The sequence below is a fragment of the Pan paniscus genome, chromosome 7, assembly GCF_029289425.2.
Source record: "Pan paniscus chromosome 7, NHGRI_mPanPan1-v2.0_pri, whole genome shotgun sequence".
In the NCBI taxonomy this organism is placed as follows: domain Eukaryota; kingdom Metazoa; phylum Chordata; class Mammalia; order Primates; family Hominidae; genus Pan; species Pan paniscus.
The window spans coordinates 127,687,515-127,705,472 of NC_073256.2; the positions used below are offsets into that span (position 1 = coordinate 127,687,515).

At 36.9% G+C, this 17,958-nt stretch overlaps 1 protein-coding gene across 9 annotated transcripts in view; it reads left to right on the forward strand.

Moving 5' to 3' along the window:
- Positions 1-17,958, forward strand: part of LOC117981491 (putative uncharacterized protein encoded by LINC00269) — a 920,685-nt gene that overhangs the window by 335,593 nt on the left and 567,134 nt on the right. The window contains exon 5 of one of the 9 annotated variants that reach the window (XR_008626496.2): positions 11,745-11,862. The exons of the other annotated variants lie outside the window; for them this stretch is intronic. The gene's annotated coding sequence lies outside the window, so the exon portion shown is untranslated. The remainder of the gene's footprint in view (positions 1-11,744; positions 11,863-17,958) is intronic. 9 annotated transcript variants of the gene reach the window in all.

Consider the following 17,958-nt stretch of genomic DNA (forward strand, 5'->3'; position numbering starts at 1 on the left):
TCATTCTATGCTCTACACACATGCATAGTTGAATAAAAATGGTATAGAAAGGGCATTATGGAAGCTTTTCTTCTTTCCTTATTTAAAAGTCTCAACTGTCTTAGCTGAACAAGCTGGAATTTTAAGATACAGTTGAATTGTGTGATTGGATTTTCTTTTTAATTGCTCTGTGATAGACTTCACAGAAACATGTCAAATTTGAGAGGAGAAATTACAAAAGAGAGGTTCACATGAGTTGTATCTGTCAGAAAGAGAACTGTTGAAACATGGATAATGGGTGTATACCCTGGGTTTCTTTGATTTATTTGCCTAAGGTCTCCTCTGTAGTAATATGTCTGGCTAAGGTTTTCAAAGAGTGAAAGTTGCTAGACTGTAGAGCTATTTAATAAAAACGTTTCTGACTGGCTTTCAAGGTAGTCAACCTCCCCAAAGACAGGAAAGCCTAGTTTGAGGGGAAAAAATATAGGTTAATTGATCTTCATGTGAAACTTTCTGGATAACTAGATAGATATTAACCTTCCCAAAAATTCAGAGCTAAATCCTCTCTGCTTGAAATATGGTGCTTTTATAAAGCTAAACTTCCACTAAATGAACTAAACACTTTGGAGTACAAACACAGAAATGAACATTTTATCCTCAGCTTGATTAACACAATTTATGAAAGTTCTGGGTACGGTACAGGGAGCACTGGATGAGTTACTATAGGGAATTATAAGGGAAAAAACAGTCTGCCCAACTAGGTTTGTAGTTCCAAAAAAGACTGTATGGAAAGGCCTAAAAAGGGTACTTTAAAGGGAAACAACCACCCCCCAACACTTTTCACTGTAATTGGTCCCTTTGAGCCTAGCTCTGCCTGAAGCAGATATAATTTCAAAAGGAAGCAGACAACCTAGCTGGGCTCTTGTTTAAATGATCTGAGAGGAAGCATGGGGTAAATCAGGGGGCATATTCCTTGGAGATATTTCTGTCATTGAGGTAGGATCTCTGTTTAGCTCAAGTGATATCTTGGACCCTTCTTACATCTTTTATTTTTACATTTTTCCACTATCCTGGGTTTCCTACTGTATAAATATCTTGGTAGTAACTTTCAAGCCTCATGCTTTATTGTTAATGCTGATAAACAAGTAGTGTTTTCAAATATACACAAAAATAATATATGTAAATATCTATAGCTATCGCTATGCATGTTAATCTATCATCTATGAAATTTTTTAAAGGAGTAATTAACATTGTTTGTGCAATAATGGAACTATATGCATGCATCACTTAATGACAAAGATACATTCTGAGAAATGTGTCCTTAGGGCACTTTGTTGTTCATACCTAGGCTATATGGTACAGCCTATTGCTTCTAGGCTACAAACCTGTACAGCATGTTACTGTACCAAATACTATTGGGAATTTTAACACAATTGTAAGTATTTATATATCTAAACATGGGAAAGTTACAATACAATATGGTGTAAAAGACAAAAGGTGGAATACCTGTATAGGGCAATTACCATGAAGGGAGCTTACAGGACTGGAGGTTGTCATGAGTGAGTCAGTGAGTGACTGGTGAGTAAATGTGAAGTTATAGGATATTACTGTACTCTACTGTAGATAGTATAAACACTGTACCGTTAGACTATATGAAATTTATAGAAAAATTCTTCAATAGTAAGTTAACCTTAGCTTCCTGTGACTTTTTCACTTAAACTTTTTAAAAACTTCTTGACTCATAACAGCTGGAAACAAACACATTGCACAGTTACATAAAAACTTTTTTTTTCTTCCTATCCTTATTCTACAAGCTTTTTTCTGTGTTTAAAATCTTTATGTATTCATTTTAAAATTCTTTTTAGTTAAAAACTAAGACATAAACACATACGTTAGCCTGGGCCTACAAAGGGTCAGGATCATCAATATCTTCTGGTTCCGTATCTTGTTTCACTGGAAGATCTTCAGAGTCAATAACATTGAAGGAATTATCATCTCCTATGATAACGATGCCTTCTGGAATATCTCCTGAAGAACATACCTGAGGCTTTTTATAAGTAGAAGGAGTACTCTCTAAAGCAATAATAAAAAGTATAGTATAGTAAATACATAAGCCAGTAACACAGTCATTTCTTATCAGAATAAATATAGACAATGCATAATTGTAGCTATACTTTTATATGATTAGTAGTACAGCATCACCACAAACACAGGAGTAATTCGTTGTGCTAAGATGTTACAATGGCTACAATATCACTAGGTGATAGGGATTTTTCAGCTCTATTATAATCTTATGGGACCACCATCATGTATGTTGTGTGGTCCATCACTGACTGAAGTGTCACTATGCAGTGCATGACTGACTGTATATCTAAAAAAAATCCTCATTCTTCCCAGAAAATTGTAAAAATGAAACAAATATTTATTTAAAATATATCTAATACTGAGCCATGTGCTAGATATTATAAAGGATAAAAATACAAAAGAATTGTGTATTGTACAAAAGCCATTTCATGGTTGTGAAGTACCTACAATCTAGTGATAGATGCAAAATAATTAGAATCATGGCAGATATTGATGAGTGCCTTGAGAAATAGAGAAGAAAAGTGCTGTATTAATTTAGAACAGTGTTTCTTAAAATTTGGTATCAGAATCTCTGAGACCTTGTTAATTATGCAGATTTGGATTCTTTGTTTTCTAGAATGGGCCTAGAATTTTCATTCCTAACCAAAACTCCAAGTAATTGTAATGAAATGGGCTGAGGATCAACTGAGAAACATATCAATAGATGAAAATATTATTTCTAGCTAAGGATGATGAGAAAAAAAATAAAATATTCATGAAGAATCTAAGGTTTTTACTGGCTCTTAAAAACAGAATTTAGACTTAGTGGAGATAGTATATATGATCCTGATAAAATGCATTGAGAATTATGCCCACAGAGGTTGCCTCTGAGACAGCTATTGGCAGTAGAACTGGGGGAAAAAAGAGTTTTATGGATGCTGTAAGTTGAATGTTTCCTCAAAACCTCATGTTGACATTTAATTTCCACTGTGACAGTATTAAAAGGTGGGACCATTAAGGGATGATTAAGACATGACAGCTCTGCTCTCATAAATGGATTGAAGTTGTGATTGTGGGAGTGGGTTTGTTATCATGAGATTGAGCTTGTTATAAAAGCAAGTTTGTCCTCTTCTTGCTCTCTTGCATACTCTTTTGCCCTTATACCTTTCACCATGGGATGACACAGAAAGAGGTACTTGTCATCCCATGGGCCCCTTGACCTTGGGCTTCCCACCCTATGGAAATGTAAGAAATAAATCTTTGTTTATATAAGTTACCCAGTGTGTGGTATTCTGTTTAGCAACACAAAATGAACTAAGACAATGGATTTGAGGAGTTAGCCAATATTTAGGATTCTGAAGTATTCGATGGAATGTAGCAAATATGACTTCTATTGTTAACCTAAGTTTACTTCTGTAAAAATAGAGGGGATTGGGGAGGTTACAGGAAAATAGGATGGCAATAGTAATTTAAGGAATTATTTGTTATCCAAATGGATATTGTTAAGGAATATTTTACATCTCATGTCTTTGATGCCATGTTTCTAAAATGGAGTTGGTGACATTCTACCTGCGATGATCTTTCTTATTAGGGAGAATACAATTTTCTTTGTCAGGTTGCCTGTCAGGGAAGAGTCTTCACTTGTCTGTCTTGCCTTCTGTGGTCAAGAACTTCACTGTAATGAATTTGTTGCTCTCCCCAAAAGAGGTATAGCACTTATGTCTTAGTGTTAAATGGATTACATAAGTCAACATTTGCAAATCAGTTGTAACAGTGCTTATTAAATGGTGCCAACTAAATGTGAAATAAACAAAAATGGAACAAAACAAAGCAAAGCAAAACAAAACAAAACAAATTTTCTTGACTTCCTACTATATATTTTAGAGTTATGTAAACTGTTACCTAAAATATGCTCAGTTCTTGCTACCATCTAGGGATGATCGATCCATTCCTGGATCCATATGGCTAAAGCTTAGAAGTGAAGAAAAGAAGTGTTATTTTTCACTAAGCTGTGTGCAGCACCAGAATCCTTCTCAACACACCATTTCAAATGGCCACTCCCAATCCATCAGAATTAGCACTTAAGAGGATTGATATTAATGAGCTCACACAGGGCATCCATGGTGTAACTTACTTCACAAGAAGAGGGAAGAGTGTATTTACCTTTGTAATTAATCTATTTTCAATTCCCACTGTTTCTTTTCCTACCCTGTCTTTTTGTGACTCTGATGCTTTGAGAGTTCTCTTACTCTGGTATTTCTAATAGTCGGTCATGCTAATTATGTGAATTTATAAAGAATGGGAGTCTTGTTTTAGTTTTATACCTGCAACATTTATGATTCCAGTTTGTTAGCTCAGATATAAGGTTGTTATTGATTCTTTTCCTATTGGCCCATAGCATCAGTGCTGGATATTTTTCATTTACCCCTCCAGATCCACTTTTCACTCTTCTAATAACCTCTTTGTGTCATCATAGCATCTGTCCTGTGTAAATTGCATCATCTAGGCTTCCTTGTCCCTGACTTGGACAATGGAAGGCTCATGCAAGGGATTAGAGTGCATGATATTGAATGTCCTAGAAGAAGAGAGCTTATATAGGTAAAAGTAAAATATGCATTTCTAGGAGGAAAAACATAACATCATCAATTGTCTTTGCTTTTTATTGTGTACCTTTGAGCAGCTCTTTTTCCTCAGTTTTCTTTCTATTTCTTATGAATTTCATTTTTTTGGTATAACACAAGGAACCTGAGCCTGTCCTAACAGGAAAGGGTTCTCCAAGTTTAGAAGGTGAAGAACCTAACGTGGTTCCTTTAAAAAAAAAAAGAAGAAAAGAAAAAAAGCATTGCAGAAGCACCTTGAGCAAACTGTGTTTAGTTGTTCTAGATCCATCTTTTTATGACTGAGGGTCATGAAAGGTCAACATATGGACTAGCTTACTTTAAAAAAAAATCTAAATTAACAGTTTAAAATTCTATATATTTATGGTGTACACATGATGGCTTGATATGTGTATACATTGTAAAATGGCCAAATCAAACTACATAGTACATGCATTACTTCACATGGTTTCCATTTTTTTGTGATAAAAACAGTCTATTAGTTATTGACAGCATATTTCAAAATAGCTAGAAAAGAAGATTTGAAATGTACTCAATGCAGAAAATGACAGATGTTTGAGGTCATAGGTATCCTAAATGCCCTGATTTGATTATTACTCATTATATGCATATATCAAAATATCACATGTGCCCATAAATATGTACTGTTATTAGGTATCAATATAAATAAAATACACATTTTTAAAAAAGAATCTATTCTCTCAGCAATTCTCAAGTATACAGTATGTTGTTAATCACTATAGTCATCATGGTATTAATAGATTTCTTGAACCTATGTCTTCTGACATTTTATATTACTTGATCAACATCACTCCAATCCACCCACCTATTAATTTAAAGGAGGAAGATTTTGTTTTACCTGCATCAGCACTCTACATGGTAATCCCTGTCAGATACTACTAATCAATATGGCACTCTTTTTCACTAAGCTCCGTGCAGCATGCAAATCCTTCTTAACACAGCATTCCAAATAGCCATTCCCAATCCATCAGAATTAGTACTTAAGAGGATTCATATTTCTCATCCCTTCTAAGAATAGAAGGAAAATGAGCTTGCACAGGGCATCCATGGTGTAATTTAGCTAAAAAGAAGGAAGAGTGTATATGGATTTGGAGCCACCACCCTAAGAAATAATGGAGATTCCTTTTCTACAGTTAGGGAGAGATACTGGGTTAAGTTAAACAGCCAAAAGAGTAATTTTTAAAACTTTGTATACGCTAATATATAGTGCTAATCTTTATCTGATGAGAAAAGTCTACAGCTTGAATTAACCTGGTTTATGTTTGTTGGAAATGAGAGAACTCGATCTGGAATGGATTTAAAGAGGGCAAAACCCCACAATTTATGGACACCAAACTACAGAAATACATGGCAAAAGTGAGCAGTAGTTCAAACCAGGAATTGAATTACAGGGATCTGCTTCTATTTATCAGTTTCGTTCTTTACAGACTGTATTTTTCTCAATGACATGGTACATTACACTAACATTTGCAAACTAGTACCTCATGGCTTTGCTTACAAAGATAAAATGCCCCTTTTCCAATTAAAAGAATAAAATGTAAAAAGCATATAATGGGCTTGGTTTGGAAAATGCTTTGGGGGTGGAATACTATGATTGGTTCATCTCTAGATCCATATGTCTAAAGCTTAGAAGTAAAGAGCTCAAAAAAGAAAAATAAAGTGGTTTTGAAAAGAGCATATGTTATTGGGCAGACCAAATAATGATCACTACAAAGCATTTTCCATTTTATTTGATCATTGAATCCTTTTATTGTACAGAATATCTCAAAAAGATCTCTGATCTGTTAAATATCCTTTAGGAGGTCCTGGTTTATTTTAAAGAGAGTTCTCAGAATATTGAAGTGATGGCATATGGCTTGTAGAGAAACCAGTTATTCAGAGTTCTGGCCATATTCAATGCAGCTACCATCGGCCAAACAAAGTTGTAGTTTCTCATTCCTTTTTCAACAAAACTTCTACTCTTTCCAGTCATTTTGCTTCTTCATAATCTTTTTATTAATAACCACTTTCTTTCTATTCAATTCATCCATATTCTACTTAAACTTCCAGCAACTGTTCAAGCTCCTCTGATTCTGGGAAACTTGCTGCCAAGTGATGTCTTATGTCTCTAAGCTTTTATATAATTTGTTGTTTTACAATTATTTGGCAAAATTACAACCTACCTTAAATTGTTGACTGTGTATGTGTACAAATGAAGTAGATGGGTTACACATATCCGTGTTTGTGTGTGTGCATGTGGGTGGGCTACGTACATAAACCTAGGGCATATAATTAAACCAGCAAGTTCTGTCATAGATCATAGAGGAGTAGGAGTCATCACAGTAAAGGGCCTGAGACTCAAACACAAGCCACAAATTGTGTTACCTGTGCAATAGCTGTATCATAAGCTGTTGTTCCTGGTGAGACTGTGTTGTCTTGGTAACCACAACCATGTTCTGTGGTAGATTTGTCTTGGCACACAAAAACAGTCTTTTTTGCTCATTAGTTATTTCTGCTTGTCTTTTCAGAAAATGTGAATATTGATTCCCTAAACAGTGGTTTCCCTGAATTATGTTTTACATTGATGGTTTCAAAGTAAGGATAAAACCAAAGTTATGCAAATAAATATTTATATCTGATCCTTAAAGAGTATATAAATTAGGATTAAGGATGGGCTGAAGGAAAAAAAAACACACAGAAAAAACTGACTCCAAAATATTTGGCACTTAAAATACATTAGAGCTTAAATTGCTGTTATTTGAATTAAGTCCAGAAGCAAGCAGTCCTGGCCAGATATAAATATTATCTACTCAGAAGGGTCCCTTTTTCTTTCACTCCAAGATTGCTTACATGAGTTCTATTTTCGTTATGCAAATTAGCTTTCGGACAGCAACATTGTGGAAATGATCAAAATGGGAAAGGGGCAAAGGTTATACATACTTTGTCTTTTAAAGTGTGTTCTTGAGAGCTGTTACCATTGTTTCCACTTTAGTCTTTTTGGTGAAAACTTAATTGCAGAGCTTCATGGTTCTCTGCTAAAAGAGATTAGGAGAGCAGATATTGGGATCAGCAGTTATTACTCTCTGACATAAAGCACTGCAAAATGGCAGTTTAATAGTCACATATAGGAAAAATGATTAAACATAATTAAAATGTATTAGTTATGAGAAACACGTCTGACCAAGTAAATGCATGCAAATCTTATTGCCATAATATGATGATTTTGTAATAGCTATCTTAAAATATGTGAAAATGTTCAATATTTAAATATTCAAAATAATGTGTAGTTGAAAGACTAGTAAACCAAAAGCATGTGACCTGGGTGATTAATACAGGACAAAATATCTAATTCTGACACTACAAGCAATTTGGATCAGTGGATGATTATCTCGTTTGAATACCATATTGTGATTTCTGAGACAGTTCTGATTCTGTGCAATTCCAAGTCAAATATAAATTTATTAATTATTCTGATAAATCCATGATGTCAACATTTAGATTAGAGCTAAAGTATCCAAAGATTTCAGCTACTAATGAATTTAAAAAATGTATTCTGGGAAATGTGGGTGCAATGAAAATATCCTTTCATTCTGTCCTACCATGTAACTGTAATCTCCTAAATCAGAACTTAGGGCTTCTTGGTCTTTCTTAAAAGAAATCTCCCAGCATCAGGATATTATGAATACAGTCAGCCCTCCTATCTGTGGGTTCTGCAACTGTGAATTCAACTAACCAAGAATAGAAAATATTTGCATAAAAGAAATTTTGTCAGTTCTGAACTTTTTCCCATGCCATTATTCCCTCAACAATACAGTTCAACAATGATTTATATACCATTTACATTGTATTAGGCATTACAAGTAATCTAGTGATTATTTAAAGTATATGAAAATAGGTACAAATAGTACACCATTTTATATTAGGGACTTGAGCATCTTAGATTTTGGTATCTACAGGAAATCCTGGAACCAATCCCCCACAGATACCAAGAGAGAGCTGTATAACACTAAAATGCTTTTTCTCTTATTATCTTTCATATCAAATGACATTCAAGTCAAGACCAGGAAACTTTTTTATCCTATTATGAAAAGAATTACTTACCTTGAGCTGTTGGAGGTATATTGTACATATTTTTCTTGTTTTCATGTGTATTTTTAAAAATAGCTCTCCCTTTTTTTAAACATCTGTATGACATTGAATTTATGCTTTAAAGGAATTAAAATTACTTGAGTTTTGGAAATCAGAGGAGTTAGAATATGTTTTGAATAACTGAGGACAACTCTAGATAGTAATTTCTAACTTGAATTATTGTTCTGAGGATTGAAAACTGGTAGTTGATATAAATTCAGCACGTGAGGAAAGGAGAGGAGAAATGCACAAGAAAATGTAAAATCAATTTCAGCAGTGAGAAAAACATTGTGTATATAAAAGAGGTTGAGAAATTTTTTCTTGTCATAAGTTATAGAAATCCACAAATCATAAATTAGGAAAGTATAAATTTTTAAACATCTCTGTCTATAGCTTACAGTAAAATATAATCCCAGACCTTGAGGTTGTTAGCTGCCAATTTAGAAAGTATTGTGTCTTATTCTTATGTGTATGGGGTAGGACGAATATAGCTGTGTAAAATGGGACATCTTCCCATGAAGCAGATACGAAATTTTTCCTGATAAAAGGTCTGTGATTTTCTAAAATTGAACATTACTATTCTTCACTGTTGAGAACTGACCTAAGCCCTTTTGACCATTCAGCAAATGTCAGGGATCTGTTGATAAATATTCATAGTCTCTGGGGTTGAGAGGGAGGTGGGGACTATACTTCCTTTCTTTCAGATCCTTAGTACCAGGTGGTAGGTATCAAAAAAGCAAATACTGCCTAACATACAAATATTTAATAGCAAGTATTCATGAAATGGTCATATAACCTATCTGGTAGCTTGGACAGGTACCTCTCTCTACCTTAGACATTCTCCCTAGCACTTTGCATGAAGACTCCAAGGGGGACTCGTGGATTATTTAAGGAAAAAACTTACCAACCTTATAATGAGGGCAAATTTAACTTCCCTGTGAATTAGGATGTAGAAATGTACCAGTGTACAGTGACTACAGTATTACTTCATAATAGACACAAATTCTCAATGACATTTAAGAAAACTTAAAAAATATATATTTAGTTCATGTTTCTTAATGTTGGCAGGTTAGGGTGGAGTGTCTGGCTGATCTATGTTAAGCTTGGCTGGGTGACTCTGCTTTAAGTTGTAGCTCCAGCTGGGCTTGGCTCCTAGCTGAGATGGGTTTTCCTCTGGGTCTCAGGCAATTGTAGAAGCAGCCCCCTGGGGAAGCTCATCTTATGGGAATAGTAGAGGTAAAAGAAGGCACACTCAATTGAACAGGTGCTTGGCAAGCTTTTGGTTATATCACTTACACTAATATTCCTTGGATAAAGCAAGTCATGTGGCCAAAACAGTAATGAAGAAGCAGAGTAATATACTTCACCTCTTAAGTCAGAAACATAAAAGTCAAATGGCAAAGAATGTGCATATTGGGAAAGGTAAAAATCTAAGCCCATTAAAATAACCCACCACAAGGATCAACAAGGTTATATAACTCAAAAGCTGTCGGCCCTACTTTCCAAATTCTTGTAACTAATCTTAGAAAAGTAACAGGTATGCAAATTTTTCAAATCACTCTTCTTGAACATCACTATTTTACCAGTGATAGTATTTCCTCTAAAATCCCCTTGCTAATGAGCAAACTGTCTGATGCAGATTTCCATAATGATATGATTTCCATAATGAAATTAACCAAACAGTATTTTGGGAATATTGATTCCTGGTTAAGGTAATCGAACAGCTGTCAGAATAATTATATTGATGTGGACACATACACCTCATATCACTTAGACTGAAATAAGTAAGTTACCACACAGGCAATTCAAGAACCATAGGACTTTCAATGAAACATTACCTACTGACTTTTGTAGGGCAGTCTCAAATCTGTTCTAGCAATACAGTCAATCAAATTTTATATTATATATGCTGGGTTAAAGAGAATTTCAGGTTTGTCAAATAACTTGAATTTAGTAGAATCCTAGCCACAGCAAACTAGTTCTTGAAATTCTTCCTCATAGTTCACTTTCTGTTACATCCCTTGGTCTCGGGTACCCAGTGTCACCCATTCCTGAAATGTGACCACCCTGATTTATTATGAATAAAATCATTGGTAATGTCAGAGCTACATAAAATTTATTTTAATAAGGAGTTTACCCTGGAGGAAAACAGAATTATGGTTCTGGCTAGATAGCCTGAGATGGAAATGGTGAGAAGAGCAATACCTCAGAAATGAGTGGCAATTCTTGACTGAAATCATCAGAAAGGAGAAATCTAAGCTAAAAAAAAAAAAAAAGAATCAGAAGGAAACTGCTCTCTTGATATTTCCTAACGCTGCTATGCGAGGCCAAGCAGGAGGGCCATGCAACGAAAGTTAATTGCCTATGAGGCCTTCAACAAAAGAATAAACCAGAGGGAAATCACTGGATTGAAATCTAAATATAAATGTTCTGACAGGAAATTACCGAATGATAATAAAGTCAAATTCAGGGCAAAAAAAATGTGAAATACTAATAAAATGAAAGCAAACACTTGAAATGTTTCTAAATGTAAGAAAATTATGTCTTTAAGCTATAAATATATTTGTGTACTAATAAAATTTCCAGCAGTTAAAATGAAGCTACTGTTATTTGAGCAATAAGGATTGTAGGTAAAGATGCTGTTAGAATTCATGGGGCAAAAGTAGGAATCACAAAGCATCAGAATTTCTGTGAAGTGAGAAATCTGGAAAATATTACTTGAACCATTAGAAAAGTAAAACTACATGCAATAATTCTGAGTAGTGGGAAAATAATCACAAAGTATTTCTAAGGAAAAGTATGCTGGAATTTTTCATATAATTTCTAGGATGAGGTCCTTGAAGTTCATGGATATTAGAAAATCTCTAAATATTATAAATTAAATATTTGGTCTACTTATTGCTGAATATTTCTTACTTTGTCTTTGAAAATTATTTTTACTCTTTCTATAAAAAGAAAAACTTTAAAGAAGCCAGCCAAGGAGGAGCCAAGATGGCCGAATAGGAACAGCTCCGATCTACAGCTCCCAGCGTGAGCCACGCAGAAGACGGTGATTTCTGCACTTCCGTCTGAGGTACCGGGTTCATCTCACTAGGGAGTGCCAGACAGTGGGTGCAGGCCAGTGGGTGCGCGCACCGTGCGCGAGCCGAAGCAGGGCGAGGCATTGCCTCACCTGGGAAGCGCAAGGGGTCAGGGAGTTCCCTTTCCGAGTCAAAGAAAGGGGTGACGGACACACCTGGAAAATCGGGTCACTCCCACCCGAATATTGCGCTTTTCAGACCGGCTTAAAAAACGGCGCACCAGGAGACTATATCCCACACCTGGCTCGGAGGGTCCTACGCCCACGGAGTCTCGCTGATTGCTAGCACAGCAGTCTGAGATCAAACTGCGAGGCGGCACCGAGGCTGGGGGAGGGGCGCCCGCCATTGCCCAGGCTTGCTTAGGTAAACAAAGCAGCCGGGAAGCTCGAACTGGGTGGAGCCCACCACAGCTCAAGGAGGCCTGCCTGCCTCTGTAGGCTCCACCTCTGGGGGCAGGGCACAGAAAAACAAAAAGACAGCAGTAACCTCTGCAGACTTAAATGTCCCTGTCTGACAGCTTTGAAGAGAGCAGTGGTTCTCCCAGCATGCAGCTGGAGATCTGAGAACGAACGGGCAGACTGCCTCCTCAAGTGGGTCCCTGACCCCTGACCCCTGACCCCCGAGCAGCCTAACTGGGAGACACCCCCCAGCAGGGGCACACTGACACCTCACACGGCAGGGTATTCCAACAGACCAGCAGCTGAGGGTCCTGTCTGTTAGAAGGAAAACTAACAAACAGAAAGGACATCCACACCGAAAACCCATCTGTACATCACCATCATCAAAGACCAAAAGTAGATAAAACCACAAAGATGGGGAAAAAACAGAACAGAAAAACAGGAAACTCTAAAATGCAGAGCGCCTCTCCTCCTCCAAAGGAACGCAGTTCCTCACCAGCAACGGAACAAAGCTGGATGGAGAATGATTTTGACGAGCTGAGAGAAGAAGGCTTCAGACGATCAAATTACTCTGAGCTACGGGAGGACATTCAAACCAAAGGCAAAGAAGTTGAAAACTTTGAAAAAAATTTAGAAGAATGTATAACTAGAATAACCAATACAGAGAAGTGCTTAAAGGAGCTGATGGAGCTGAAAACCAAGGCTCGAGAACTACGTGAAGAATGCAGAAGCCTCAGGAGCCGATGCGATCAACTGGAAGAAAGGGTATCAGCAATGGAAGATGAAATGAATGAAACGAAGCGAGAAGGGAAGTCTAGAGAAAAAAGAATAAAAAGAAATGAGCAAAGCCTCCAAGAAATATGGGACTATGTGAAAAGACCAAATCTACGTCTGATTGGTGTACCTGAAAGTGATGCGGAGAATGAAACCAAGTTGGAAAACACTCTGCAGGATATTATCCAGGAGAACTTCCCCAATCTAGCAAGGCAGGCCAACGTTCAGATTCAGGAAATACAGAGAATGCCACAAAGATACTCCTCGAGAAGAGCAACTCCAAGACACATAATTGTCAGATTCACCAAAGTTGAAATGAAGGAAAAAATGTTAAGGGGGCCCAGACAGAAAGGTCGGGTTACCCTCAAAGGGAAGCCCATCAGACTAACAGCGGATCTCTCGGCAGAAACCCTACAAGCCAGAAGAGAGTGGGGGCCAATATTCAACATTCTTAAAGAAAAGAATTTTCAACCCAGAATTTCATATCCAGCCAAACTAAGCTTCATAAATGAAGGAGAAATAAAATACTTTACAGACAAGCAAATGCTGAGAGATTTTGTCACCACCAGGCCTGCCCTAAAAGAGCTCCTGAAGGAAGCGCTGAACATGGAAAGGAACAACCGGTACCAGCCGCTGCAAAATCATGCCAAAATGTAAAGACCATCAAGACTAGGAAGAAACTGCATCAACTAACGAGCAAAATCACCAGCTAACATCATAATGACAGGATCAAATTCACACATAACAATATTAACTTTAAATGTAAATGGACTAAATTCTCCAATTAAAAGACACAGACTGGCAAGTTGGATAAAGAGTCAAGACCCATCAGTGTGCTGTATTCAGGAAACCCATCTCACGTGCAGAGACACACATAGGCTCAAAATAAAAGGATGGAGGAAGATCTACCAAGCAAATGGAAAACAAAAAAAGGCAGGGGTTGCAATCCTAGTCTCTGATAAAACAGACTTTAAACCAACAAAGATCAAAAGAGACAAAGAAGGCCATTACATAATGGTAAAGGGATCAATTCAACAAGAGGAGCTAACTATCCTAAATATTTATGCACCCAATACAGGAGCACCCAGATTCATAAAGCAAGTCCTGAGTGACCTACAAAGAGACTTAGACTCCCACACATTAATAATGGGGGACTTTAACACCCCACTGTCAACATTAGACAGATCAACGAGACAGAAAGTCAACAAGGATACCCAGGAATTGAACTCAGCTCTGTACCAAGCGGACCTAATAGACATCTACAGAACTCTCCACCCCAAATCAACAGAATATACATTTTTTTCAGCACCACACCACACATATTCCAAAATTGACCACATAGTTGGAAGTAAAGCTCTCCTCAGCAAATGTAAAAGAACAGAAATTATAACAAACTATCTCTCAGACCACAGTGCAATCAAACTAGAACTCAGGATTAAGAATCTCACTCAAAGCCGCTCAACTACATGGAAACTGAACAACCTGCTCCTGAATGACTACTGGGTACATAACGAAATGAAGGCAGAAATAAAGATGTTCTTTGAAATCAACGACAACAAAGACACAACATACCAGAATCTCTGGGACGCATTCAAAGCAGTGTGTAGAGGGAAATGTATAGCACTAAATGCCCACAAGAGAAAGCAGGAAAGATCCAAAATTGACACCCTAACATCACAATTAAAAGAACTAGAAAAGCAAGAGCAAACACATTCAAAAGCTAGCAGAAGGCAAGAAATAACTAAAATCAGAGCAGAACTGAAGGAAATAGAGACACAAAAAACCCTTCAAAAAATTAATGAATCCAGGAGCTGGTTTTTTGAAAGGATCAACAAAATTGATAGACCGCTAGCAAGACTAATAAAGAAAAAAAGAGAGAAGAATCAAATAGACGTAATAAAAAATGATAAAGGGGATATCACCACCGATCCCACAGAAATACAAACTACCATCAGAGAATACTACAAACACCTCTACGCAAATAAACTAGAAAATCTAGAAGAAATGGATACATTCCTCGACACATACACTCTCCCAAGACTAAACCAGGAAGAAGTTGAATCTCTGAATAGACCAATAACAGGAGCTGAAATTGTGGCAATAATCAATAGTTTACCAACCAAAAAGAGTCCAGGACCAGATGGATTCACAGCCGAATTCTACCAGAGGTACAAGGAGGAACTGGTACCATTCCTTCTGAAACTATTCCAATCAATAGAAAAAGAGGGAATCCTCCCTAACTCATTTTATGAGGCCAGCATCATTCTGATACCAAAGCCTGGCAGAGACACAACCAAAAAAGAGAATTTTAGACCAATATCCTTGTTGAACATTGATGCAAAAATCCTCAATAAAATACTGGCAAACCGAATCCAGCAGCACATCAAAAAGCTTATCCACCATGATCAAGTGGGATTCATCCCTGGGATGCAAGGCTGGTTCAACATACGCAAATCAATAAATGTAATCCAGCATATAAACAGAGCCAAAGACAAAAACCACATGATTATCTCAATAGATGCAGAAAAAGCCTTTGACAAAATTCAACAACCCTTCATGCTAAAAACTCTCAATAAATTAGGTATTGATGGGACATATTTCAAAATAATAAGAGCTATCTATGACAAACCCACAGCCAATATCATACTGAATGGGCAAAAACTGGAAGCATTCCCTTTGAAAACTGGCACAAGACAGGGATGCCCTCTCTCACCGCTCCTATTCAACATAGTGTTGGAAGTTCTGGCCAGGGCAATCAGGCAGGAGAAGGAAATACAGGGTATTCAATTAGGAAAAGAGGAAGTCAAATTGTCCCTGTTTGCAGACGACATGATTGTTTATCTAGAAAACCCCATCGTCTCAGCCCAAAATCTCCTTAAGCTGATAAGCAACTTCAGCAAAGTCTCAGGATACAAAATCAATGTACAAAAATCACAAGCATTCTTATACACCAACAACAGACAAACAGAGAGCCAAATCATGAGTGAACTCCCATTCACAATTGCTTCAAAGAGAATAAAATACCTAGGAATCCAACTTACAAGGGATGTGAAGCACCTCTTCAAGGAGAACTACAAACCACTGCTCAAGGAAATAAAAGAGGATACAAACAAATGGAAGAACATTCCTTGCTCATGGGTAGGAAGAATCAATATCGTGAAAATGGCCATACTGCCCAAGGTAATTTACAGATTCAATGCCATCCCCATCAAGCTACCAATGACTTTCTTCACAGAATTGGAAAAAACTACTTTAAAGTTCATATGGAACCAAAAGAGAGCCCGCATCGCCAAGTCAATCCTAAGCCAAAAGAACAAAGCTGGAGGCATCACACTACCTGACTTCAAACTATACTACAAGGCTACAGTAACCAAAACAGCATGGTACTGGTACCAAAACAGAAATATAGATCAATGGAACAGAACAGAGCCCTCAGAAATAACGCCGCTTACCTACAACTATCTGATCTTTGACAAACCTGAGAAAAACAAGCAATGGGGAAAGGATTCCCTATTTAATAAATGGTGCTGGGAAAACTGGCTAGCCACATGTAGAAAGCTGAAACTGGATCCCTTCCTTACACCTTATACAAAAATCAATTCAAGATGGATTAAAGATTTAAACGTTAGACCTAAAACCATAAAAACCCTAGAAGAAAACCTAGGCATTACCATTCAGGACATAGGCGTGGGCAAGGACTTCATGTCCAAAACACCAAAAGCAATGGCAACAAAAGCCAAAATTGACAAATGGGATCTAATTAAACTAAAGAGCTTCTGCACAGCAAAAGAAACTACCATCAGAGTGAATAGGCAACCTACAACATGGGAGAAAATTTTCGCAACCTACTCATCTGACAAAGGGCTAATATCCAGAATCTACAGTGAACTCAAACAAATTTACAAGAAAAAAACAAACAACCCCATCAAAAAGTGGGTGAAGGACATGAACAGGCACTTCTCAAAAGAAGACATTTATGCAGCCAAAAAACACATGAAAAAATCCTCATCATCACTGGCCATCAGAGAAATGCAAATCAAAACCACTATGAGATATCATCTCACACCAGTTAGAATGGCAATCATTCAAAAGTCAGGAAACAACAGGTGCTGGAGAGGATGTGGAGAAATAGGAACACTTTTACACTGTTGGTGGGACTGTAAACTAGTTCAACCATTGTGGAAGTCAGTGTGGCCATTCCTCAGGGATCTAGAACTAGAAATACCATTTGACCCAGCCATCCCATTACTGGGTATATACCCAAATGACTATAAATCATGCTGCTATAAAGACACATGCACACGTATGTTTATTGCGGCATTATTCACAATAGCAAAGACTTGGAACCAACCCAAATGTCCAACAGTGATAGACTGGATTAAGAAAATGTGGCACATATACACCATGGAATACTATGCAGCCATAAAAAATGATGAGTTCATATCCTTTGTAGGGACATGGATGAAATTGGAAACCATCATTCTCAGTAAACTATCGCAAGAACAAAAAACCAAACACTGCATATTCTCACTCATAGGTGGGAATTGAACAATGAGATCACATGGACACAGGAAGGGGAATATCATACTCTGGGGACTGTGGTGGGGAGGGGGGAGGGGGGAGGGATAGCATTGGGAGATATACCTAATGCTAGATGATGAGTTAGTGGGTGCAGCGCACCAGCATGGCACATGTATACATATGTAACTAACCTGCACAATGTGCACATGTACCCTAAAACTTAAAGTATAATTAAAAAAAAAAAAAAGAAAGAAAAAAAAAATAAAAAAAGAAAAATAAATAAATAAATAAATACTAGTTAAGTAAATAAACAAAGAATGAAATGCCTGCAAAAAAAAAAAAAAAAAAAAAAAAAAAAAAAAAAAAAAAAGAAGCCAGCCAAAACCCACCAAAACC